We start from the raw sequence: 27,182 nt of genomic DNA on the forward strand, positions 1-27,182 counted from the left end.
GCTGATATTTCTGTGTTACCACTATCTTCATCTTCTGTACCACTATCTTTGGCAGGGATATTTATAAAATGAAACCATTTCTTTACCCAAAACACTATGGAAGCAAGAGTTTGTAGAGTCATCGTTTGGCATTTGGAATAGTTCAAGCTGAAAGGGGCGCTTTAAGCAGCTGTTGAAGAAAGAATGGAGCTCACACTAAGCTCTGTAATCTGTTGTAAGGTTATGGTAACCTCATAGCAGAGGCAACCCCTATGGATATACCAGATGATGAGATAAGAGGGAACAAATTGCTCACTGGAGAAGATAGTCCTTATGTAGCTTATTGCCATGCCCGGTCCCAGCATAGGCCCCGTGAAACATGATTTCCAGAGGTAGTAGATGAAGTTGTGGTTTAACTCCTGGTAAACTCCTGAGTTTAACTCCTGTGTTTAACTCCTGCAGGTGTGCAGGCATTCTATGAACGAAGGGACAGTTCAATTTGCTGCAATAAGAGCTGCCTGAATTCACTTGAAGGAAAAATGCTGACTTTCTATGAGCAGATTCAGGAGATGAGGCTGATCCAGAGAACTTCCCTTAAGAAGTGTCTTGGGATGCTTCAGTTAAATATGTTGCCAGTGTTGTTCATTCATACCTACAGATTCACACTATTTAGACTCTGGGTCTGTAAGCATACATTTTGCATATTTTCTTGTAATAATATGCAAATAATTTTTAGTAAAAGTGAATGATATCATCAATTAATTGCCAGAATAAGCTATTGATTACCCTTTTCCTGTAGGATTTGTTGAGCACTTTTCTGTTAACCTATTAAACTTAATGTTGCAATTAAACTTCCTTGAGTTGGAATTATCAATGTTTTAAAAATACCTCCTTATCTGTATCATGAAGAACTGGGAGTATCCAAACATGTCTGGGTTTATATTTTATCTACTCTGCACTCAGGTCAATTCATTAGCTGACAGAAATCCATCCAGATAAAATATCGGCATCTATTTGTATACTTCGGGTCTGTTCAACCAGCTCACTCTATTATCCCAATTTGTGAAGCTGGCCAGCTAAGTGTGCCATCTGTATTATAGTGACACATCCTATAATCAGTAGAAAGTAAAACAAATCTCCCGTAACATAGCAGCTCAGTCATCCTGCGACAAGAAACAAAATGAATGTATGTACCATTTTTCTTTACCTGTTTGTGGTGGATAATTGCTTATTTGTAATTCCTCCATCACGTGTGTTAGGATGTGTTAAGTAGTAAGAGTAGGTATATTGAATTGATTATCTCTTTTAATTAAGTGTTGGGCTTGGGTACCAGTATGATGAGCTTTTAATTTTATGATGTAGGAGGAGCAAAGTATCAATAATCATTGGAATAATGAATTAACTAAATGCCTTTAATCTCAATAGAATGCTCATAGAGAAAAAAACAGAGTAGACTTATAATAACCCCAGAGAAGAACATTTGTTGCAGTCAGGGTTGTCACAGGCCATTAGACCTTACTTAGTCAAAGTCATGTCTATATTGTATAATTGACAATCCGATCCACTGTAAGGTCTTAGCATTAAGGTTTGCCTTCTGCTTGGGCAAACATTTCCACAAGAAACCTGCTCCTGCTTTAAAATACTGTGTTTGGCTCTGGGGCCCTCAACACAGGAGCGATGTGGACCTGTTTGTGCAAGTGCAGATGAGGTCAAAGAGGTGCCCCGAGGGCTGGAGCAGCTCTACTCTGGAGCCAGGCTGAGAGAGCTGGGCTTGTTGAGCCTGGAGAAGAGAAGGCTCCTTAAGGGGAGACCTTAGAGCAGCTCCAGTGCTTAAAGGGGGCTGCCAAGAAATTTGGAGAGGGTTATAGTGACAGGACAAGAGAGAACAGCTTTAAGCTGAAAAAGAGTGGATTTAAATTAGATATTGGGAAAAAATTCTTCCCTGTGAGGGTGCTGAGATGCTGGCACAGGGTGCCCAGAGAAGCTGTGACTGCCCCATCCCTGGCAATGGACAGCTTGGACGGGGCTTTGAGCAACCTGCTCTAGTGGAAGGTGCCCCTGCCTGTGGCAGGGGGGGTGCAACTAGATGAGATTTATGGTCCTTTCCAGCCTAAATCATTCTATGATTCTATGATTCTATGAGTATCTTCATTGTACCTGCTTTCTCCAGAGCGTTTATGTGTATCTGTGTGTGAAATCATTGATGCATGTTGAATGGTTGGTCAAGATAAGAAATTTTAGGACCCTTTCTTCTTCAGGTATCTCAACATTTCTCATTTTACAGAAGGATGTATAAGAAGGAATTGTATATCTGTATTCCATGATTTTTGCTTGTTTACTTATTTCAAAGTGGGTAGTTAAACTGAGGATATAGCAGAGTTCAGGTCTGGGTTACATTATGTGGTCAAACTTGTGACTCTGAACAAGTAGTCAGGCTTTTCTGTAGAGATTGTAGAGAAGAATGTAATGTAAGTCAACATCTCAGGTTTATAATGAATTCTCCATGAGGAATTACTTACCCACCCATGAACTGTCTGTGTCTTGAGACCACTTCCTGGGGAGAAATATCAATTTTAGGCCCTCTGTGATATGTAAAGCTCTGAGCTGAAGGAAATATTAACAGAGATTTTTACATGGGTAGTGTGAATATAAAAGCCTTTTGGTTAACTAGACTTTTGGTGTCTTTACAGGGCAGATTGTGACTCAAATGTAGTACTATTCAGGAGAGAAATTTTTGGTTTAGATTTTCCCCTTCTTTCACTGTAAAGTGCAGCAAAGTCCTTCTGACAAATGATATTAGAATATCATTGCATCTAAGTCTTAGTTAATGACCCCTTTCAGTACTGAGATTTGTTCACTATTCTTCCAAATATACTCAAAATATCAGTGACCTAATGCCTTATGGCTTGAACTCATTCCTGACTGCCCTGGGAAAGCGTTTTAGTTAACAGAGAGTTAAGGATAAAGTTTTGAGGTCCTCGCTAGATCTGTCTGCATAACAGAAATGGGCCTAGCTCTGATACAAATGTGGTGGCAGGTTAGCTTTATTAGAAAATAATAGAAGGAAATAACACATAAAGAGAATTAGAAACACTTGATCACCATTAAGTACCAGCCATGATATTTCACAGATACAGTGATTGTTAATATATTGCTAAGTGCCATGTAATTTCAAATATCAGGTAAATAATTAATTCTATTGAAATTTCAATTGTAATTCCTGAATTACAGGTTACTTGAAAAGAAGATTATTAAAGCCGAACAGAATGTAATAGGATCATACGTTGTCATTGGTGACTCTTAATGGATGTGTATGGACTCTCAGACACCTTATTAATAAATCCTTTATATGTTTTATTAATGACATTAAAATAGTCAGTATATTTTATTAATAATATTATTAATAGCACTACTCCAGACTCTCAGAAATTATGAGATATAATAAAAAGGGAATGACTATTAATGGTGGGCAAAATATAATGACAGGATTTTATTGTTGAATTCACAGGGTGTACGCATGTGGTCTCAAATAACTCATTAGTAAGTATTCTTCCAGATAACCTTAATGAACACCTGATAGTGATATGTATTGTTAATTTGAATTCTGGTTTTGGTTATGTTTGCTGGGTCTTCCTCTTAGTGCTCACAAAAACATTTGTAAATGTGTTCTTGTTTATCCATTTAGTTAATAGTTGCTGTTGCTGCTTATATTCATGTTTGTATATGAATGTAGGCATTGATGAAAATGGAATATCTTACACTTGTTATCCTTTGCTGAAATTATAACCAAATGGTGTGGAGCACAGAAAAACCCCTGTGTGATCTAAAGGACCAGCTGTACAGCACAGAGCTCCTGGCTTCACTGGAATTTGACTGGTGGTCAGATTTTGTCCTGGAAAGCTGCCAATTTTACCCAGAGTAAATGAAATCTAGAGTCAGGGAGATATTTCTGAAGAACAGTTTGAACTAATGAAATATATTCAGGAATCATTGGCCAAAAAAAAGGAGAAGTGATAATGAATCAGATTGACTGATTTTATCAGCTCTATTGAACAGGATCAGTTTCAAAGGAGTGATAAAGTAGCCCCATCAAGGTATTGCTTATGCACTGAACCATTTGGAAACGTTGGAGTACTTACCATAATTACAGGTGAGAATTTTCAAGACTTCTCTCGAATCTATTGCACTTCTGAAACCTTGGGTAGTCCAAGGCTGTAAAAACTGTCAACTCACCTTTGTGGGCAAGGGAGCCCAGATCAGCTCTTAACTGCTTTGTTTGGCTGAGCCATTTTAGGCGTTATTTAAGGCTACCAGAAACAATGAGCTACACAGCCAAATCCACTGCAAAATAGCAAGACGATCAAAAGAGTCCACTGTCAGCCTTACTATACAGTAACCCCTTTCCAACATAGGTATCATGAATTAGGTCAGTTATGAGCTCGTTCTAAGGAATGGCACTGGTTAAAGTAATTTAAGACCTCATAGCAGACTTCCACTCTCTGAAGGGTGCCTACAAAGATGCTGGGAAGGACTCTTCATTAGGGACTGTGATAATAGGACAAGGGGTAATGGGTTAAAAGTTAAACAGGGGAAGTTTAGATTGGATATAAGGAGGAAGTTCTTTACTGTAAGGGTGGTGAGGCACTGGAATGGGTTGCCCAGGGAGGCTGTGGATGCTCCATCCCTGATGGTGTTCAAGGCCAGGCTGGAGAGAGCCTTGGGTGGCATGGTTTAGTATGAGGTGTCCCTGCCCATGGCAGGGGTTTGGAACTGGATGATCTTAAGGTCCTTTCCAACCCTAACTATTCTATGATTCTATGATTCTAATTTCTTTAGCCTTTTGTTGTTCACAGACTTACAGAATGGTTTGGGTTGGAAGGCCCAGCTCATCACCCAGTCAAATTCCACCTGAGCAGATTTTGAATGAATAGGCCAATCGGTTTCTATACCTAGGCTTTCAGGGTGCTCTGGCTTCCTATCTCCATGGATTTGATTCTTAAAAGGCACTTGCTTTCAGTGGTCACTTTGCTTTTCAGCTACAGGTAATCTCTAGACTGCTGGATGACTCTAGGAATCTGTAGAGAGCTGTTGGAAATAGTTTTATATGAGGGTGTTTCAAAGCCAATGGTTATTGAAGCTAGTTTTAATTTGACCCTATTACCAGTCGGCTGGCCTGTGTAGACCCTGGTAATGTCAATAGCTCAGGATCTATAGGGAAAGAGTAAGTTGTGCCCTGATCGATAAAATCTGGTTTAATAGCAACATCGTGTTACTTGATCAAAGAGTTTGTGCTCCCTTCCTTAGGCACAAAACCTTTTTTAAATGGGATAGACATGTCTCAGTGCCTCTTAAGATTACACTCAGGCATCACTGCCTCTTTGTCCCATTTCCCTATGTATAAAGTGGGAAGAAAACCAAACAATTAACACTCTGCTGAAGCCGCATAGAGTGGAGGTTAATTTTGGAAAGCACCGCACCTCTGTGTGATTTTTAAGGTGCCTACAAAGGTATGGGATTGTGGCTTGTAGGGAAGTGAATAATAATAAGGTCTTCTCGAAATCAGAAGAGAAATATCTAGAACAACCCAAAGATAAAGATAGTGCTTTCCTCAGCCGAAGGTAAGCTGATTCAGGCAAGCATAAAGAAAATAAATCTCAGTTTACTCTGATAACCTGAAAGTTGAGAGAAACAAAAGCCCTTAAAATTAAAGATCTTTGCACGGAACTGACGCAAAACCTGAAGCTTAACAAGAGTGTTTAGAACACTACTATAAATAATAATATAATTTCCTGTTTTTCTTCAGAGTATCATTGTCACTGATTATTTTAATAGTTTCAAAAGGTGCCTCTTTAGTAGAGCTATTGGCTTTGTAAGGAAAAGTATTTTAAAGTTAATAAACTAATGCTACATCCACAGCTATAAGCAAGGATTCTTTATGATCCCACAATTCTAATAAATAGAATCATAGAACCAACGACACAAAGAATACATAAACATTATGATTGTAGCATATAGCTTTCTGAAGAGCTTCTGCTACGTCTGTCATAGCAACAGATATACTGCATAACAGTGATTTTAGTGTGGCGCTGAGGAAGGTCTTTCAAAATGTGGTTACTAAAGGTGTCATTAATTCTGTACTAGGCAACCTGGCTAAGTAACAAAAGCTTCACACAAATTCTTTCTCAGTTTCATGATCAGAAAGGTTGTATTTCAGTTTAGGAAGCTGTAAGCAGCTACTGTTATATGCTGGGATTACATTCGCTTGTATGAGGAAAACACATACAGTTTGGACAAGATTCATCAACATTGGCGTGCTACTGGAGTTGTAATGATCCTATGACCACAAGACAAGCATCCCCCTCTACATGATGGGTGGTTTTATGACAGGTTGTATTGGGATTCCCCATAATTTGATTCCCTTATGAACTTTTTCCCTCATATAAGAAAAGAAATGCATACTAAAAGATAATGAATGCCTGCATATTGATCATGAGACAAATGCTTTCTAGTCATCTGCTGATGGATGGATGATAAGCTGCAGAAATTGGGGAAATGTCAGGGTACAGGAAAGGGTAAATCAAGAAATAGGCTGCTAGAACAATTCATGTAACGCATGATCCATTCTGCTGATTTCTGAGCCTCTTTGCATTTAAAAAGGGAAACAAACCCTAAAGTCACCAAAACTGTGGTAACAAACAGCCTATGGATTAGATCTATTGCTCTGAAAACCAGATTGAGCCCATGAACTGCTGGATTTGTGTTTGTGGTCTACTACACTCATACATTCCTGATCAAAGCACAGGCAAAATACTTCCTAATCAGAATAGTCAGGTTTTGAATTTACAGGTTTAAAAAGACATAAAGGAGATGCTCATTCAGGTGTGCCAATTATAGCCTAAAGCTAGTATAAATGCTTTTCTATATATATATAATAAATGAAATTGTTAAATTCTTTAATTCTCCAGATTTTCAGTCACTGCAAATCACGACCAATTCTTCACTCTGTCAGTCTACCTCCACAATCCTGCACTATAAATTTTGCTCAGGAATAGAAAATGCATTAACCTTTGTGACTGCTGGTGCTTTGTTGACTTAAAGAAATAAGGCCAAGCACAGTTTTACTGATGTCAAGAGGCTGCCAATGATGACAAGAAGTTGTACAAACCTCCAAGACTTTAAAATCCATCAAATTTCTTTTTTTCTTTTCTTTTTATTTTTTTTTTTTCCATCTATCTTATCTAGTAGTTCAATTGCCTCATGGATTTGACTCACCTCTTTTTCCAGCCAGAGAGAGCAGCTTCTTCTCATGTGTTTCAGCTCAAAAATCTTCTTTCCCTTCATTTCTTCTTCTGTGCTTTTGAATTTGAATGTTTTCTGCATACATAACCTGGCTGCAGTTCTTGATCTCAGGCATAGGAGCCTACAATTCTCCATTCCCTAAAAAAGAAGATGAATACATTAAGGCATTCTTCAACCCTAATTATTCTATGATTCTATGATTCTTCATTCAATTCTAACACTCTGCTGCAGCAACTATACTCCCAGTATGGGTCCTGAAAATAAGCGGCAATTCCTCTTGCAACATAACCATAATCCAGCTGCTGGACACAAGACTGATAAATCTCCTTCATTCTGGCAGTCCTGGTGTGATATTCTAGATAGCAATTGTTTTCCCTTTGAGCAATGTGTCCACATCTCATTTATTTGTTTGTTTTGTTGCAAGTCATATTCAAAAGTCCACACCAAAATGTCTCCCTGAAGAGCAGTGGTCATTCTGCTATGAGCAGTGAATAAAAGATGGGTTTACATTTATGAGTATTTGCATGAATAATAATTTACCACTTAGTAGTTTAATAATGTGGCAGGGGAGACTAAGGTGTATAAAATGGAACCCTAGAAAATTTATGTAGATTACAGGTAACAGAAGAGTTAACCTGATAGAGTTTATCTGTTAGACTAGATATCCCTCAAGACAAGAAGAAGACAAGATGGGACAAAACCAAATGGAACCAAAAAAAGGACCAGAACTTGTATGCCAAAAAAGGTCCCAACAGTAACAGCAATAAATTAGGTAATTTAATTGTCCTTCCCCTATGTCTTTTAGGACTCTGTGGTTCTGCAATTACGAAGGAAGCCATGAGGAAGACATAACATCTTCTGCCAAGTATGCAGACTGTTAGACTGCACTCACCAGTGAGCTCTTTGTTATCTCTCAGTGTCTAGACTAAAACAGATCCTGCAATTTAAATTTGTAAGGATCATATTGATATAAATGATCAAGGAAAAGTTGGTAGCATTTTTCTTTATATATGCATTTTAAAACAAACTTATAACCTCAATATAGGGGGAAGTGCAAAAGTCTCCTTGTGCTTGGCTTCTTCAGTCTTTGCTCTCCATCTTACTAGGCAGCTTGTCAGCACACACTGGTAGTGGTTTCACTTTCTGTAGGGATCTGATGCTAGAAATAGTATCAGACTAGGGAGAAAGCCCCAAGGTTAGGAAATCAGTCTTCCTTGAATGCATGACTATGCTTTTAGCATGTCTACTAATGCAATGAGGGAAGCTATCCGCTAATAATGACTACAGAGACAGCTTACCACTCTTACACTGGTTTGTGTGTCAGTGTGATCATGCTGCCACTCATTTCCTAAGATCTCTTTCTCCCATCCTTTGCCTTGCCAGAAAAGCAGAAGTTGACCTTGTTAATTTACATATTTGCATGCTAAAACTGATTCTGCATGTTGTGCAGAGAATTCCGAGGTCATTACAGTCAGCTAATACTAGAATGGATAACTAAAACAGGATCTCTAGCTGTATATTCTCAATAGTACGTAATTCATGATATAGCTCACTTGGGAGGGACCTGAACTGCTGAAATTTGAGAGCAGATGATGCATTTAGAACATGCTATGCTTATGCAGCTTGTACAATATGAAAAATGGAACTCTTTTAATATGAGCATAGTTAATAGGGATCATATAGCTTGTCATCAAATTGTCTTAAACAGAATGTAGGACGATTTTGAAAAACAACGAATTTAGAGAGTGCATTCTTGCAGCCAAGTAATACTGTGTTGCCCTTGCTAGTAATAGATCACAGGCTTTGCACTGAGTTTGTAAGGCTGTGGGACGGAAGCTCGTCAGGCTTAGTTTGTCTGAACTTGTCCTGACCTGACTATAGCTTTGTTCTAACTTGGTTTAATAGGGTACAGACAGGTAGTGCAAACTCCAACAACGTAAACAGCTCAGCCATGATCTGTTAAAGAAATTCAGATCAAGAGCTGGACAAAACTGGATTGAAGGATAACAACGAGAACAAGTATGCAACATCCACAAAACTGCAGTTATGTACTAAATTTGCATGTAATACAAACTTGCCAGCCAATGAAGGAAAAGGAAGTTGTAAAAGAGTGTTAGCAAACAAAAACCCACTCCAAGCAAATCCCAAGCAGGAAGAAGTCATCAGCATTAGCATCATACTCCCAGTGAAGAACTTGGGATGCTCTATACCCTTCCACTCTCCCCTGACCAGACAGAAGCCATGAACTCCAGTTATTATTTGATATAGACTAATAATAACTTTTTAATGAGCCTGTTAAGATTTCAATTATAGTAACAATAAGTTCTTGGCTTTATATACAGATTGCTTTTCTCTTTTCCCATAATAGAATTTTTGAACTTATCACCTAATTATATTCTTTTTTTTTAATTTCTGCATAACTTTATATGCAGAAAAATATAGCAGTTTATAGTCTTAGAATCATAGAATGATTTGGGTTGGAAAGGACCTTAAGATCATCCAGTTCCAACCTCCTTCCATGGGCAGGGACACCTTCCACTAGACCATGTCACCCAAGGCTCTGTCCTTTGAACAGTGCAAGGGTTGAGCATTTACCACTTCATTGCACAACCCATTCCAGTGCCTCACCACCCTCCCAGTAAAGAACTTCTTAGAATCACAGAATACTTAGGGTTGGAAAGGACCTTAAGATCATTTAGGTCCAACCCCCCTGCCATGGGCAGGGACACCTCACACTAACCCATGCCACCCAAGGCTCTGTCCAACCTGGCCTTGAACACCGCCAGGTGTGGAGCATTCACAGATTCCCTGGGCAACCCATTCCAATCCCCATTCTTCCTTATATCTAACCTAAACTTTCCTGTTTCAGTTTGACCCCATTACCTCTTGTCCTATTGCTACAGTCTCTGATGAATAGTCCCTCACCAGCATTCCTGTAGGTTCCCTTCAGATACTGGAAGGTTGCTATGAGGTTTCCACACAGCTTCTTTTCTCAGCCTGTCTTCATATGGGAGGTGCTCAAGTCCCCTGATCATCCTCGTGGCCTCCTCTGGACTTGTTCCAACAGTTCCATGTTCTTTTTATGTTGAGGACACCAGAACTGCACACAATGCTCCAGGTGAGGTCTCACGAGAACAGAGTAGAGGGGCAAGATCACCACCTTCGACCTGCTGGTCACGCTCCTTTTGATGCAGCCCAGGATAGGGTTGGCTTTCTGGGCTGCAAGCGCACACTGAAGCTGGCTCATGTTCATTTTCTTATCAACCGACACCCCCAAGTCCTTCTCTGCAGGGCTGCTCTGAATCTCTTCTCTGCCCAACCTGTAGCTGTGCCTGGGATTGCTCCAACCCAGGTGTTGAAGTGACCTTGCACTTGGTTTGGTTGAACTTCATGAGACTGGCAACAGACCACCTTCCCTTCCCTAGTCTTTCACTCGCAACCCTCAACAAACCATCTCCACAAGCATTTCTATGCCTTCCAATTGGTATTCAGAGGAAGAGGTCTGTAAAGTACCTCCACCTGATCTATGTACCTTATGTCCTCCTGATGACAGCTTTCTGTTTGCTGTCTGGTTGGACATTGGCTCCAGCTTCCCCCAGCTCTATCAGAACAGTTACTAATATTGTGTTTTTATCTATCCTAAGTTTTCCATCCATTTCTTCTTCTTGCCTGTAGGGTTATGTACATAAACGTCACTCCAGATGCTGGTTCAAAGTTGACCTTCAAGACTGCTCACAACACCAGCCACCCTAACCTAATCAGACTTTTATCCAGCTTTCTTGGCAGTGTAGTTCCTATGTGTATGGCAAGAGATTATAAAGTCAGATTGAAAGTGTTAATGAAAGTGCATTCTGTTTTATTTCTTCCCAGTTTAAGCATATGCTCTAACATGGAAAATGATTTTGCACAATCTCTGTTGCTGGCACTGAATCTCAGTCTTTAGTTCTACTTTAAAGGAAAAGAAGGGGGAAAATCCTCAAAACCAAACCATACACAGTTAGCAATGGGAGAGGTTTTCAGCCAGGAGTATTTATTTTTGGCCCTGCATCTGTGCTGTGTGATTCTCACACACATATACTTGAAGAGAATTATAATAAAAATACCTCCATGTGGCTGATTGCTGTTGGCTCTCCCTGGGAACTGAGGGCACTCAGCCTCTTTGTGTAGTTGGAGCAGTCCAAGACACACCAGGAATGGAAAGCTTTTAAATTTACAGTCTTCTCCTATTGCAAATAAGCTCAGGAATTGTGTAGGGAGCTGGAAACAGGCATGAAAAGAAAGGATATTACTGTGACTGACTAAATGAAGGCACAATGACAGCAGAACAGCAAGATCCTAATTTGAGATGTGACGTCTCAAGTGAGAGCAAAGAAGGGGAGAAATATGTAAGCAAAATCAGTCCCAGACTTCCAGACATTATGTTTCCCATGGATTTGGATTCCACAGGCCTAGGGAGACATTAACAAGGGCTAATATCTGGGGGAGACCTGATGTGGAGGTCTTGCCCCAGGATCTTGTGTTATCACAAGTAAGATTATTATAGTGAAATGCAACAGCATAATTCTAAGGGAACTCACAATGCTGCAAATGCAAGTGAACCATTACTAGGCTCAACAAGGATGCACTTTCAAGGGTATAACAACATTCTTTGGAAAGGAAAATCAACAGCCATATATTCAGTATCAATCCCAGTAGTTGCAGAGCTATACTGGAAACAATTATTCTCATCTGGATATTTGAAAATCATTCTTCAAAGCTTTTCCTTTGTAGTTATTGGTGGTGATACCTATAATAAAACTTTTACCTTACCAGATGAAGAAGATAATATCAGACTTTGTAACCTCCTGAATTGGATTCTCAAAAGTTCCTGATAAATTTAGGTGCCTTTGGAAGCTTCTTAATAAGTCTTTCCCCTTGTCAGAGTCACAGAAAAATAACCCATTAAAAGAATTGCAGAAAATCTCTAGTCCATCTAACTGCCCCAAAGTGTGATCAGCTATTCTTATGTCATTCTGAGGGCTCTTTGTTTAATTTATTCTTAATATGGGCTGATGGTTGGGACTGCAAAAGCTGCTACACCAAAGCTTCACTGTCCTCACTGACCTACTGTAGTGTCTAAATCTATTTTTATTTCCTGGCTGCAGTTTCATCCCTTAATTTATGTTCTATGTATCATGGATATCATGGCAATATGCAGGACTTCGAGGCTTTGAGGACAATTATGATGCTATCTGTCAGTCCACTCTGCTCTAGACAATAAGATCACTATTTCTTCAATATTTTGTTATAGATCATGGCTTCTAGATTGCTAATAACTGTACTTTCTTCTCAGCAATCTCTAATTCACCCATACTTCTCCTGATGTTCTATAGTCATAACTGAAAACAAGGTTTTATTAGAGATCTTATCAGCAGTGAGTGCAGTGGAAGGGTTAACTCATGTACATTATACACATAAACGTGTAGGTATTTCACTACACCATTCACATACATACAGCCAGTAGTGTTCCACTAGAATCACATATTTTTTTCCTGGGTTACTGGTTACCTAAGCCATCTTTTCCTCAATCTGTTTTTATTTTGTTGGTTATACATATGTCCTCTAAGTGTTCTCATTGCATTCCATCAGAGTTTTGTTTCGCTTTGTTTTGTTTTTTCTTCTCCAAACAATTTCTCCCTTTGGAATTTTAGTCCTGCCTTCCAATGCAGCTTAGTGTCATCTGTGTATTTAAAAACATAGTCCGTATTCCTTTGAGCACATATATAAGAGTATTAGGCTAAAGACAAAGTCCTTGAGAACTGCACCTTATGCATCATTCCACTTTGCAGGAAAACCCATGATAACTACTCTTTGAATATGATTTGCAGCCACCTCTACGTGCAAGCTACAGGCCTCTCTTAATCTTCCTTCTGAGAACACTTTGTCGAACAACATGAAAGTCAGGCTAAAATCAAGTAAGGGTTATCTGCCACTTTTTCTTTGTTTGTAAATGGGAAGTCTCTGTCTCTAAAACAAATATTTTCTTCCTCTTCTCATCTGAGTATTTACAGACAGTTTATTTATGATGGTACTTTCTTGTGACTTAAATCTCCCCTACTCATCCTTTTGCCCTACCTTAAAGACGATCACTTCAATTTTCTTTTTTCAGTCTTCCACAAATTTGCTCATTTTCTGTGAGATCTCAAGGTGGTTCTCTAAATACTGAAGAGACATCATTTAGTCCAACACACTTGAGAGCATCTATGGTTCTAAAAAATACTAAATTTATTCTCCTGTTCTGCTTGTGTTAGATGTCTGAACATATTTAACTTTTTAACAGAAGACTGATGCAAGAAACACATCAGATGTTTCTCCCTCGTAGTGATAGATTCATTGAATCAAATGTTTCTTGGTTTATTCTCTTAGTGAAAAAGTGTTTACAGAGAGTTTTTACTTGTTTATTTTGTATATCATTCTGTATTTTTTCCCTCTGAATTTATACCTAGAATTCTGTAACCATTCTATTTTCATTTATTCGTTGCATCTAACTTTGTTTTCACCTCCAATTTATTATGGGGAAAATCCCCAGTGCTGCTGAATGGACCTCATACTGTGCTTCATGTTCTTATTCCTCTGCCATGCAATAGTTTTCATATCTGAATTTAACATTTTCTGTAAAATAGGAATATTAATATATTTTCCTTCATAGAGTGCTTTCACACCCACCAGTTGAGACACTGGGGCGTTATTAATTAGCAGAGTTATTGAAATTTCTTAATGTCTTCTGGAACAAAATACTGTAACAAGCAAAGTGGTTTCTATTAGTTCAAAGTTGCTGTTTCAAGTGTCTGGATGTGTTTAAACAAGTAAATGATTTAAGGGAAAAGACAGTTGTGAAACATAGCCTTGAAATTTAAAGATGCTATTTGACTCCTCTAGCAGTTTCAGCTGAAGCTTGCAATAAAATATCTAAACCACGTGCATTTATATTAATAATACTTTTTCATTTATCCTGTTTCTTAAGCTGGTAACAATGCCTGTTAATAATTAATGCTAGAAACTTCAAAACTGAGGTGTTTGTCGTTCTAAAATGAACTGAATTTTCTACCTTTAGCTTGAAAGCAAAACTGTTCAGACTGACAAATCTATTAGATACTGTCACTTTTAGCAAATGTCAGGAATGAGGTAGAGTGAGAGTGAACTGAATGGCAGCCCATTCCACATCTGATATATTGCTTTAGTCAGTTGATTGTGCCAGCCAGCATGTTAAATTCTTAATACTAGTCAAATTTATTTACTGCATACTCCTTTTCTCCCCTTGCTTTCCCTTTTATCAGTGGTTCAGAGCCTTGAGGGCTTACAGAAAGAGCTATTGATGACCACAGTGCTCTCTGTACATCTGGGATAATTCATTGTTAACAGTGACATTTTCAAGTCTGTGTTGAGATCTGCTTATGAAGAAAACACTGCTGATTCCTCAGGGACTGCAGGGGGGGGTGTGCGGGGTGTGTGGGGTGTGTGCAGTTAAAGAAAAAAGGCATGAAAAAAAGAAGAAAAAAGACATGAAAAAAAGTTATAATGTGGCTTTTATGGAAGAAGATGAAAGGATTGTTTTGTTCTCTCTCTTTTTGCCAACATCAAAAATGCTGTTTATTGTGCAAAAGAAGGTAAGATAGGCTTTAAGAACTGATTGCTTTTGCATTTGCTCAGCTTTCAGAATAATATAGACAGGTGGAGTGGGGACAAGCAGAGAACTTCAGGGACCTGTATCTTTGTGAGAGGTGAAGTGGGAATGTTGCTCCCACACGGGGCACAATATTTTGCACATGGTTATATCACTCATAAGCTTTCAGAATTGTTTTCTTCTTTTGGGACTGACTCTTTTGGGAAAGTGCTAAACAAGGACCACTGTGGTTTGGCTGTGCCCTCTGCAGCAGAACAAGGACAACAGCAGAGGTGCTTCAGCCCTCTGATCATCTTTGCGACGTGCTCCAACTGCTCCTTCTTCTCAGGCCCAGATTCACCCCTTTGTTCCTATATCTTCTATTTAATTTTTCTGCCCCTTAAGAAGCATGGGGGGATGGGGAATGGGGACAGAGAATGGATGATTACAGTCAGTTCATAACACTTTGTCTCAGCTGCTTCTTCCTCCTCACACTTATTCCCTCCTCCAGTATAGGCTCTTTCCCAAAGGAGGCAGTCCTTCATGAGCTGTTCCAAAGTGGTTCCTTCCCATGGGCTGCAGTTCTTTAGGAGCAGACTGCTCAAGTCTGGATCCTCCACAGAGTCTTGGGTCTTGCTACAAAACCTGCTGCAGTGTGGACTCTTCTCTATGTGCTGGAGGTCCTGTCAGTAGCCTCCTCCTCCATTCATCGTCCTTCAAGGCACATCCATCTGCTGTGGCATGGACTTCTCCATGACATGCAGTGTTGGTATCTGCTCCAATATGTTCTCACGTTCTTCTGTTGACTGCAGGGAAAAAACGGGTCTTCTCCATTGGTTACAGGGGAATCTCTGCACCTCCTCCCCTCCTTCTTCTCTGACCCTGGTGTCTGCAGAGCTGGTTTTCGTACATTTTTTTCCTCACTCTTCTCATTTTTTATGCTTTCCTCAATACGTTATCACACCAGGGTTGTCGATGGGCTCAGCTTTGGGCAGTGCCAGGTCTGTCTTGGAGCCAGCTGCAACAGGCTCTGCCCATCATAGGGACATATCCTCTTCTCACAGCAGCACTGCCTGCAGCACCCCCTTGCCCCTTACCAAAACCTTGTCAAAAGCACCCAATACATAAGCAGAATAACATTAGGACATTATCACAAAATTTAAGTCTAGAAGGGACCATTTACGACCAATATTGATAAACCATTATTTTAATCCAGCTTCCCTAGGTTAAGGCTACAGTTAAACCAAACACTTTAGTTTGGTCAAATGTAAATCTCATATACAGAAAAAGAGACACTAACTGATGGTAATGCCAAATGACCTTAAGGACACCAAATCAATTAGGTTAGAAATGTCCCATCTCAGTAGATAAAACATAACCCATGAAGCACATGGAAGCAAAACTATCTACCAAGACCTTAACTATACTGAAGCAATGGAGGATTGTTTCTGACTCGGGCTGGCAGTATGGATAGTTGAACAGGTAACATCAAACAGATAACTGAGATAGCTTCAATCTGAGTGCTACAGAGAAAAGGACTATTGCTATAGAGCTATGGTGAAACTGCTATGCAAGACAGCATAACACTGTTGTTTTTTTGCTTGCTTTCTGCATTCTTCCCTATGTAACTAGTTTTGGCAAGGACTGACAACAACCTCGGGCTAGATGAATCTCTCCACTGACATAGTGTGGTTGTGTTGTATGTGCCTATAACAACAAGGCGCAAACACCTACCCCCTTCCTCCTCCAAGAACTAAATTATGTGCATTTATTCTTACATCTGCAGGAAATGCTTAGGCCTGCGGTCATATTGTAAGTCCTGTCTTAGTACAGTCTCACAAGTGTTAAGAAGACAAGGCAGTACAGACAGCAACCTCACAGGCTGAGGTATTCCAGTACAGATACTGGAATAGAACAATTACTCCATCACAGGCATGGGCCAATGTCTCCCATATTATGGCTCAAGGGTTACCTTGAAAAGATAGAAATACAGAAAGTTGTATAATTTCATCTCTGAAATCTGAGGCGACTGGACCCGAGAGATTCTGAAGTATGCAGGAACAGGGTCATTTCACTTCTATTTCTTTAGCCCTCCCCAACAAATCATTCATATGTTTCCCTGCCTTCAGTGCTAGCAAATTGCATCTTATTTCAACGCTGAATTTGTCTGAGTTCAACTTCCAACTCTTGGCGTGGTAGTAAAGTATGGGAATGGTGCTATAGTCTTGGTATAGTAATGTAATAAAATTTTATGAAGCTATCATCATGCCTTATAAAGTAGCAGGAAAGGACACAACCTTTTTTTTTCCCTTCTTCTTTGCAGATCATCTACTATAATGACAAGAACAATTATGGAAACAATTATCAGAGGGAGGAACAATGATACTGAGGCTTAAGTTGCCCTGCATGAGCCTAGTTTTACAGTAGTTTAACTTCAATAAAATGAACCACAATAACAGGAAAGGGAAATTGAATTAAAAGGATACTAAAATCCTTCTTGATGACATGAATGGAATTCCAACTGCTTATCAGACTTGACTGGGTTCAATAATATTATCTTTATAATTATGTGTTAACTCAGTTGCTATCAGTGATCAGAATCCCTGTATATGTTGCTGTCACTGACAGCTCTTTTTCAGGGGGCTGTTGTTCCTCCTGGATATCATCAAATAAATGAAGGTCCTGAGGAGCTATGCTCTGCAAACTCTTTATTTTTATCTTGTCTCTCTGCTTTTTCACGTTTTGCTTTGCTGGGTCTTTTAACATTTTTATTATGACAAAATCCTAATTAGAATTAGGTCTCCTATAGAAAAACTATTCCAGTAGCTTCAATTTCATGTTGAATTTTCTCTTTGTTTCCTTGCACAAGTTTATCCGTAACATTGTTATGCACTTCTGGTTTATTTAAAGTTATACCTTGTTAAGGAGACATGAAAGAAGAGAGCTGTCTGCTCAGCACTGGCAATGCGAATCAAATCTTTTAATAAAGCTATTTTGAAGCTAACGAAAATAAAGAATGGGATGGGCAGCAATTTTTAATGACTAAAAACCAATTAGCTTTACCCAATAGGTTTTGCATACTATTGTGCAAATCGCTGATTTTATTATCTCTGATGAAGTTTAGCTGCTTCTGAAATGGGAGTTGCAGAATAAGAAGTTATTTCAATAAGCCAACAAAACCCAGAGATGAGGTAGATTGACTGAGCACGTGTGTCTCAGTGGACTTTAAGTTGTGCATAGTCAGCACCTCCGTGAATCTGACTAGAAATCAGGTCTGCTCAGAATAGAAATGGAGGAATTACGAGTCACTGATCTTCTGTATCTATTTGTATAGAAGGCACTCTCTGACCTTATAAAGAGCAGAACCTGTTGTCCCCAATTCACTGTTTGCTTAATGTTTGCTGCCTGAATGCAAATGACATTCTTTCACATCAGTTGCATGTCAATAAAAGATAAGATATAGATTTTCAACAGTGTGCTAATGCTTTGAATTACCTGAAACTGCCAGAGACACAGTCTTTAGAATCTGCTCCTTTTCTTTCTTGCAGAAATGATTAACGTGAGCAGGAAGCAGGGTCAGTATCTGAGGGTGACTGAAAATTCGAAGTGGCATTTAACTCATAATTTAAATTACAACTTTGCTCTGTGCATCTCCCTCATTTTAGTTCTCAGTTGTGTGAGTCCTGATCTTCCTCATTGCAGAAATATGGACTTAAACTTCTGTTAAGGTCATAGTTAGTGCAGCCACAAATATCACGCCCTAAGCTGTCACACAACCAAGTTTTTGCAGCTATGTCCTACTTTTCTGTCCGTAGAATTGACCTGAATATAATTTTTTACATATGGCTTGGATTTTTTTACATGTAGTTGCTCTAATCTGACCTGTGAGACACATAGAAAGTCCAGATGGATCAGCCGCACGTGGTGTGCACGTTATGTCATAAAAACATCTATGGTTCCAGAATGTTTTGGGTTAGAAAGGACCTTAAGATCACCTAGTTTCAACCCCTGCCATGGGCAGGGGTGCCTCACACTAAACCACATCCAACACATCTTGAATGCAGGTGTCTGTGTGTGCAGCCAACATAGGTGAAATCCATTAGACTTGGTTTAGGATCTACCAAGTTGCTGGTTCCATCTGAACTCAGCCTCATGCTTTCCTCTGCAGTCAATGGAGAAAAGTGGACATTACTGGCACACAGTTTGTATGACTGTAAAGAAGGGGGGAAATTCAACTGTGCAGATGTAGATGGGTAATTAGGTGTTCCATAGGGTGTAGTCGTTCAGGAACAGACTGCTCCAGTGTGGGTCCCTTGTTCATGAATAACTACACCCATGGGGAGGACTCACATTGGAGAAGCTCATGGAGGACTGTTTCCAGTGGGAGGGATGCCACAATGGAACAGAAGAGTGTGAGTAGTCCTCTCCTGAAGAGGGAGGAGCAGCAGAAACGTATGATGAGCTGACAACAACCCCTATTCCCGTTCCTCTGCACCACTGGTGGAAGGAGACAGAATCTGGGTGTGAAGTCGAGCCTGGAAGGAAGGGAAGGGGGGGGGGAGATGTTTTAAGGTTTGGTTTTCTTTCTCATCCTACTCCGATTTAATTGATTATAGATTAATTCATTTCCCTGAGTTGAATATATTTTGCCTGTAATTGGTGAGTGATCTCCATGTCCTTATCTCAACACATGAGCCTTTTGTGGTGTTTTCTCTCCCCTGTCCAGCTGAGGAGGGGGAGTGATAGAGCAGCTTTGGTGGGCACCTGGTGTCCAGCTAAGGTCAAACCCACCATGGACAAACTACTTCTTTGTTATTTAATAAAGTACAGCATGCTGCTTCTAAAACTGCCTTTTGCTGTGAAACAAAATACTGGATTGAGTAGTAGTACTAGTGAGATGATGTGATGAGACCCAGTTACATGGAGCAATATAGTCTCTGTTTTCCTATGTTGCCTTGTTTGGATCTAGTTTTTCATCCTCAAAACCAAACTATAGGGTCTTATCCCTATAGCACTGGTAAGTGCTGTTACAAAAAAGAATACTCTTAATCAGCTTCAAAACAGTACAGTCATTACAATTCCCACTTTGAGATTTCTTGCAAACAAAAGCCCTAATGAGCTGATGTTTAGATTGTGACCAGATGAACTCTGGACATTTTAACAGGATGTGGAGATAGCCTCAATTTCCAATCTGTGTGTAGGCTGCAAAAATGTGATCCTGGACACAAGCCACAAAACTTTTACTTCCTATTGAAGTACTGCCAAATCCTGTCATGTGTATTACAATGGGAGGACAACTGATTAGCTCTATTAATTTACATGCAGAATAGTCTTCCTTTCACATGCTTATTAATAGAAAGATTACTAGTGTAATTGACCAAATCCACTCAGCACAAATTAAATGGATTTTAAGGGCTTTTATGTACATCACTGTAAGCAAAGGAAGCAATAGTTAAATCCCCAATTAACACAAAGAAAATATGAGACAGGATTTTGTATCATTTCACTGCAAGCAAACAGAAAGAGAACAAATCCTCCCTCTGTAATGCAGTTTACATCCTACAACATGCAAAACCAATTTAAAGCTATTGTAAATCTTAAATTATTCATTTCACTCTCAATAGATCGTTAAAAAGCTTTTTCTAGCTTCTAACATTTGAGTACAGTACTTGGTTTATGGAGAAGAATGCACACGGGAAGGAAAGAAGTGGAAACCCCAAAGGAATCTAAAAGTTGAAAACACAGAGTGAGCAAAACAAATCTGAAGGTCTTTTATCCTTGGGATTTTGAAAGTGGTTTCGAGAGGATTTACTGGGTATGTATGTTGCAGTCCCTTGCTTTTAGTTGGCTGAAACACTGACTAAAGGATCAGCCATGTGCTGGATACTGTCTTAGACTTAGTGACCCAAAGGCTGAGGGTATGTCAGTAACACACGTCCTGCTGTGATTATCCTGGTAGGAGAATCAGGACAGGTTAACACTTGCAGAGCACTGTGTTAATGGGATTAAAGCTTACTCATTTAGATCACTCTGCTTTGCTCTACGGATAGACATGAGCATGACGTGAAATCACACAGCTTCTGGGGCTGAACCTCAGCACCCAATTGTTTAATCTGACTTGTGAATTTCATCTTGTTGCCTACATTCTTGGCCATGAGAATAGGAAATGGTCTAGCATCCACCTCTATCCTCCTGCCTGAGTGGATCACATATCCTTCCTGGTACATGTCTGGAAGTATCTCTTATTCTGCGGTTCACGTGTGGACACTTGTATTTGATGTTATCAGGAAGGACTACTCTACTTTGACTTGACAGTCTGTTTGAAATCGTATTAAATTGCAAGGGAAGATTCAATTCTAGATAAAAGCTTCTATATTTACATCTGCCTATGTCTTAGGTGACAAGCTTTTCATTGTTGTCTGTGAATAATAGAAAGTAATTCAACTAATACAGGTATACTGTAGAGTGGGCTAAATTTCTACCATGACTCTTCATTATATTAAATAGAAGATAGGCTAGAGTGTAAGGAGAGCTCAGAAACCCAGCTCACTGGAGGACACCCACACGTAGGTAATGCTGGTCTCTCAATCTACAACTGAATTTCCTGCTGTTTGGAAACACTCATCTAAAAGGAGCTAACATACCAGCAAAAGCATGCACATTAACAGATCAAAATAAAGATGTTAAAGGAGTTCAAGGTTTGCCCTCAGCCAGTTCAAGAAGATGCACATAAGTTGATGTTGCTTCTGGGTATGTTACAAACAAACATGTTTTCAAGTAGATAGTTTATTAAAGAAGAGTGAATCATTTTGTTGCCCATAAAAGCACCACTGAAAATAGAAGGGCTGGTGTCTGGCAAGTTTAATTATATTTTAAGTGGATTATGCTGAAATGTGTGTTGTTCAGTCAATTACTTAGTGAAGGTAGATGCAATTTCCTTCTGCTTTCTTACTCCCTGGTAGCACTTCTGATTGAATCAACTGCAAAATGAATTCTTCTGAATTGCTGACTAACTCTGCAATATAGATTGGATACGAGCACTCTGGGATTCTTCAGCAGTGAATTTTCAAGATGAACTACTGTGCTGGCTTTGGCTGGGGTAGAATTAATTTCCTTCATTGTAGCTGGTATGGGGTTGTGTTTTGGATTTGTGCTGGAAACAGTGTTGATCACAGAGGGATGTTTTCCCTGTCACTGAGCAATTACACGAGTCAAGGTGTTTCCTGCTCCTCACACCACCCCACCAGCAAGTTGTTGAGGGTGCAGGAGGAGTTGGGAAGGAACACAGCCCGGACAGCTGACCCCAATGACCAAACTATGCAACGTCATTGCTCAGCACAAAGAAGAAGGAAGGGGGGATGTTTGGAGTGATGGCGTTTGCCTTCCCAGGTCACCATTATGTGTGATGGAGCCCTGCTTCCCTGGAGATGGCTGAACACCTGTCTGACAATCGAAAGTGGTGAATTAAGTCCTTGTTTTGCTTTGCTTGTGTGTGCAGCTTTTGCCTTCTTAAACTGTCTTTATCTCAACCCACAAGTTTTCACTTTTACACTTCTGATTCTGTCACTTATCCTGTTAAGGGGTGTGAGTGAGCAACTATGTGGTTCTTAGTTGCCTGGTGAGGTTAAATAGCAACAACTACATGGAACACAGCTTTAAATAACCAAATTCAGCATGGATTTTAGCTTCTGTCTTCATCATGCTACTGGGCACCCAATCAGTGAATAATTTACTGGGTTTTGGGAAAAAGTTTTTGCCATGGATCATCCTGGCTTCAAACAAACAATAAGTAAAATAAAAGAAATAAAGATATTTTGATCATAAACATACCCAGACTGACAGAGAGAAAAACACAATTCCTTCCATATTTAATAGAATTTGGAGAAGAAATATAATAATTTTTTTACTTTACATCACAACATTTTTTTTTCTAATTTATGAATCACCCGGATTCACAATTATGCTGAGTTATCTTTATTACAACTATGTTAAATATTCAGCATGAGTTCTTGTGGTAACTTCAATATTTATAAGAGAAGCTATAAATAGCTGGGCAATATAATCTTCATACAAGTTTAAGGATTTGTCAGTGACATTGTGCTTACCACAGAAGTAAGCTCTGTTGATCTCCCAATGCAGTTGAACTAGATGACCATGTAGGTCTGTTCCAACTGAATATTCTCTTATTTACCCCAGATCAGCATCTAACTGTAAAATTTTGCTACTAAAACCAAAATTGCCCTGTACTGTATGCTGGTATACTAAGAAAATGCGTGAGAAGGGCATGAAAATTTTGTGTGTCCATTTGCATTTCCTGTTCTTTCCTGCATTTTGTGTAATACAATAATTATTGATGTCTCCTATTAGGTTGCTGGCATCAAACAAGAGCTGAACACTGGCATTTTGAAAAGAGTTGTAGAGTTATTGACAAAGAGTCAGTGAGAAATTTAGAGGCTAAATCCTTATCATCAAAAAACCGTCTTATCCATTTCCACGACATACATTCTTCTGGTGTTTTATCAGGTTCTATTCTCAAATTGTAACCAAAAAGGACACCAAAACTTATTTTCACCAAAGTGCTATTTAGCAGGTAATAGAATAATTTATCATATTTCATTATTTATAAAAGGTCTTCAAATGATTGTGAACTCTCAGATGGAGTTATTATCAGAAATCCTTTTTACATTTCCTCAAAGAAAGCATCAGAGTGCTATAGATATCCCCTGTGGCTCCTTATTACCCACAAAATTGAATTCCAGATGTCTTCAAAGCCCTGCATGTGGGAAGTACTAATTATTTTCAAAACTAACTCTCAACATATTGTCAGTTGTGGCAGGTGAAGTTGGAATGATGGTGTATATGAAGGCATACTTTCTTCCTTATGGCCCATTTTGAATGTGTAGGCACCATTTCCATTGCTGAGTCCACTGTGTTTCCTATGGTGTGACACAATCCTCATGAAAAATTTCAGACAAGGATTAAAGAGATGATCAAATGGAGACATGACCATCTTTCAAAGAGCAAGGTTACCTCAAAAGAGGTCATGCTGTTTAATTTCACATTTGCAAGGAGCCCACTTTAAAATCAATTATTCTTGGGTTATGCCTGAGGCAGATGAAGGTCACAGCCTTTAGTTGGTTGGCAGTTCAGTCAAACTGAGTCTCACTCTGCTCTAGAGCTGTCTAATGCTCAGATGGATAAATTAATGTTCCCCTTCATCTAAAATGCTAGGGAAGAAATGCAATCATGGCCTAAATGAGATTTAGAAAGAATAAGCTATTTTTAGGAAAAAAATGGTAAGATTAACATAAAAGCAGGGGTAAGAATAAGACAGGTTAAAATTAAGAAAAAAATATTGGTGATCATGGACAGCACAGACACAAATGAGTAAATTCAATCCCAGACAATATTCACACTCTCCCAATGGCTATTTCACACCTAATTTACAGAAGTCATTAGACTGGATGACAGGGTGTGATAGTTGCCAGGGTACTGAAAGGATAGCCTACACCACTATATGATGGAGCTGAACATAGGAAGGACTAAAAAACACCAAAATGATGCACCATCTGTTGTAGGTCTGACTGCAGCTTTTGCCTTTACCACAGTATTCATGCACATCTCTGGATCCTTCCTCTACTGTGTTCTTCCTCACTGGTTAGTGTCTTCTGTTACTCTCATTGTGCAAGGCAGATGTTTCATTGCATGGAGTAATGAAACTTTGAGATGCCCAGACCTAGACTTACAGTCTCTGGAAGAAGGAGGATCTAACACGCAGTGGTGGCAACAACTGCATCATGCAGCTCTGTATGTGGATGAGGCCCTTAGTGACACAGTTTAGTGGTGGACTTGGTGTCCTGGGGTAAAGGTTGGACTTGATGAACTTAAAGGTCTTTTCCAACCTGGTTGATTCTGTGATTCTATGTAATGAGAAGTTATGGCTTCCTCTGAAGAGAACAAGGACCTTGTCTCATTCCACATTCAAAGCAGATGATCTCAGTGTGACCATGACATAGAGCTTGGCCTTACTGCACAGGCTGAGGAGCATCACTGTACAGCCAATGTGAGCACCACGTGTGAAGTGTCACATTCACTGTACACTTAACAGAGCCAGCATCAGAGACAGTGGCTGAGCAGCTGGTTGGCAAGGTCCCTTCAAACACAAGTCTATGTCCTGTGCACTGAAGCCCTCAACCACACTGATCACAGACTTCTCTTCCTGCTGGTGCTGTGGGTCTCCTTTTCAAACACGGGCAGTAGAAACAACTTCATTTAATGCCTTGCAGCTCCCTCTGTGTGAGTGGCTTCTTCAAAGCAGTTCTTCAAGTCTGTGTCCTTTTTCCATCTGCATGCCTCCACAGGAGTAAGGGTTGCAAGGTCAAAACTCTTTGGAGAAGTGTCTTCTTAGCCATTATTGGATTAACTTCAAAATCCAAATAACCTGATCTTACTCCTGTATCTCTGATACCTTGGCTATTGCTTTTTAAACTTTTTTTCCATTTAATGGACAAGGTTGGTACCAGGATAGCATAGGTAGTCTCTCTCCCTTAATACCTAAAGATCTTTTAAGAATTTATGTGATTTTAAAGCAGACTTAGGTGAAATGGGAGAATGAGGAAAATGAAAACCCACACGAAGAAATACATGACTCACAAGGGAATTTTGCACTGCATATCTCCAATCATTCACTTGAGTGCCTGAGATCTTGCGGCACATATGGCCCTCTGTCAGGGGATTCCACAACAGCAGGCGGTTATTAACAAATAGCTTGCCATCCAGTGGTATAAATGATGCAGAACTCAGTGACATTATCACTGCGTATCACCATGATAATTTGTTTCCAGAGATAAAAACAATATCTTTAATTATTAATTTATTTATTTATTACTTCTGACTTTAAAAGACATTCCTTACTTTGGCCATACCTGTGTGAGCCAGGACAGTGCTTTTTTGGTTATTAGTCTTTTCTTTTGTCCCATCAGGTTTAATTTCAAGGGTGCTCAATGACAGCCTGTATTTCTCTAGGGATTTTTTCACTTTTGGACTATTGGTATTTTACAGATTCTGGGTTATGAAGACCTACTGCAGTCTCTGAGGTAAGTAAGTATTATTATCACCATTTGAAAAGGATGAGGGATGGGGAAATGAGGCCTAATTTGTGACCTAACAAAGATCGTGGTGGAGGTCTATAGAATAATTTAGAACAGTAAAAACGTCTCCCAGGCTATGAGTTCTTTGTCTTTACCACAGGACGAGTCTTTGACAGATGCAAATAACTCCCTAATGAGCTAAAGATCATTCTAGCTTTTGAAATAGTGAAAGTGTCCCAGTGAATCAGGCTAGTCCTCCATCTCATTCAGCAGCTTGTCTCTAAGAATTACCTTTGGGGAGCTAATTCAGAAGCAGACATTCTGCAGTAGGACTTTTACTTATCCCCTCACTAGTAAAAGAGAAAATCTACTTAATTTTCAAAACTGTTGTGATGAATAAAATTATGAAGCAGGAATATTTTTTTTTCCAGAATTCCTGTTGGCTTTTGATGCTGTTATGAAGCTGGATTTTAGTGTTACCAGCTCACATCTAACCAAAACAGCTAGGTAGCTATCATTAATGACAACTATGAAGAGTTGTTCAGATGTCTTAAAAGACCTAACTATAAATTTCAGTTCCTAAATTTTCCAATGAATCCTTGATGTATGCACTTAGTCATAGTTTTTGCCACTCAGAAGGCTTCAGTAAGGGTGTAATACTCTCTCAAACCCTCTGCACTCTTTCAGGCTTTCCACTGGATGCTGAATCAAATTCAAAGGAAATCTGCACAGCTATGATCTGTCTACTGTTTAACTAAAGTGTCACTGGAGGCTCCAGAAAAGCTCTGATTCTCAGAGACAGCACAACTTTATAACTTTCAAAGTTCCCCTGTGCAAGAAGCATTTTTCTTAGGGCAAGGCTAAAACTGAGCAGGGAGCTCTTACAGGAAACAAAGATTTTCTTTCTACTCCCAATGCCAGATGCGTTTGTTCAACTGTAAGTCTTTAATGCGGAGCAAGTGAAATGTGCACCTAAAAACAATAACAGATTCCTGCTGTCGTGGTTTAAACCCAGTCAGGTAACTTGTTCACTCACTCCCAGTGAGTGGTGCCGAGCTGACAACAATCGAGGTCCGTCCCTCCCTCTCCCACCGGGGCTCTCCGCTTCCCCGCTCCCGGAGGAACGGGGAGGAGGATCGAAAGAGTGCAACTCCTACGGGTTGAGACAAGAA

Source organism: Pezoporus wallicus, unplaced genomic scaffold, assembly GCF_028554395.1.
Source record: "Pezoporus wallicus isolate ANWC-B61680 ecotype Strahan unplaced genomic scaffold, APGP_CSIRO_Pwel_v1 contig_13458, whole genome shotgun sequence".
NCBI lineage: Eukaryota > Metazoa > Chordata > Aves > Psittaciformes > Psittacidae > Pezoporus > Pezoporus wallicus.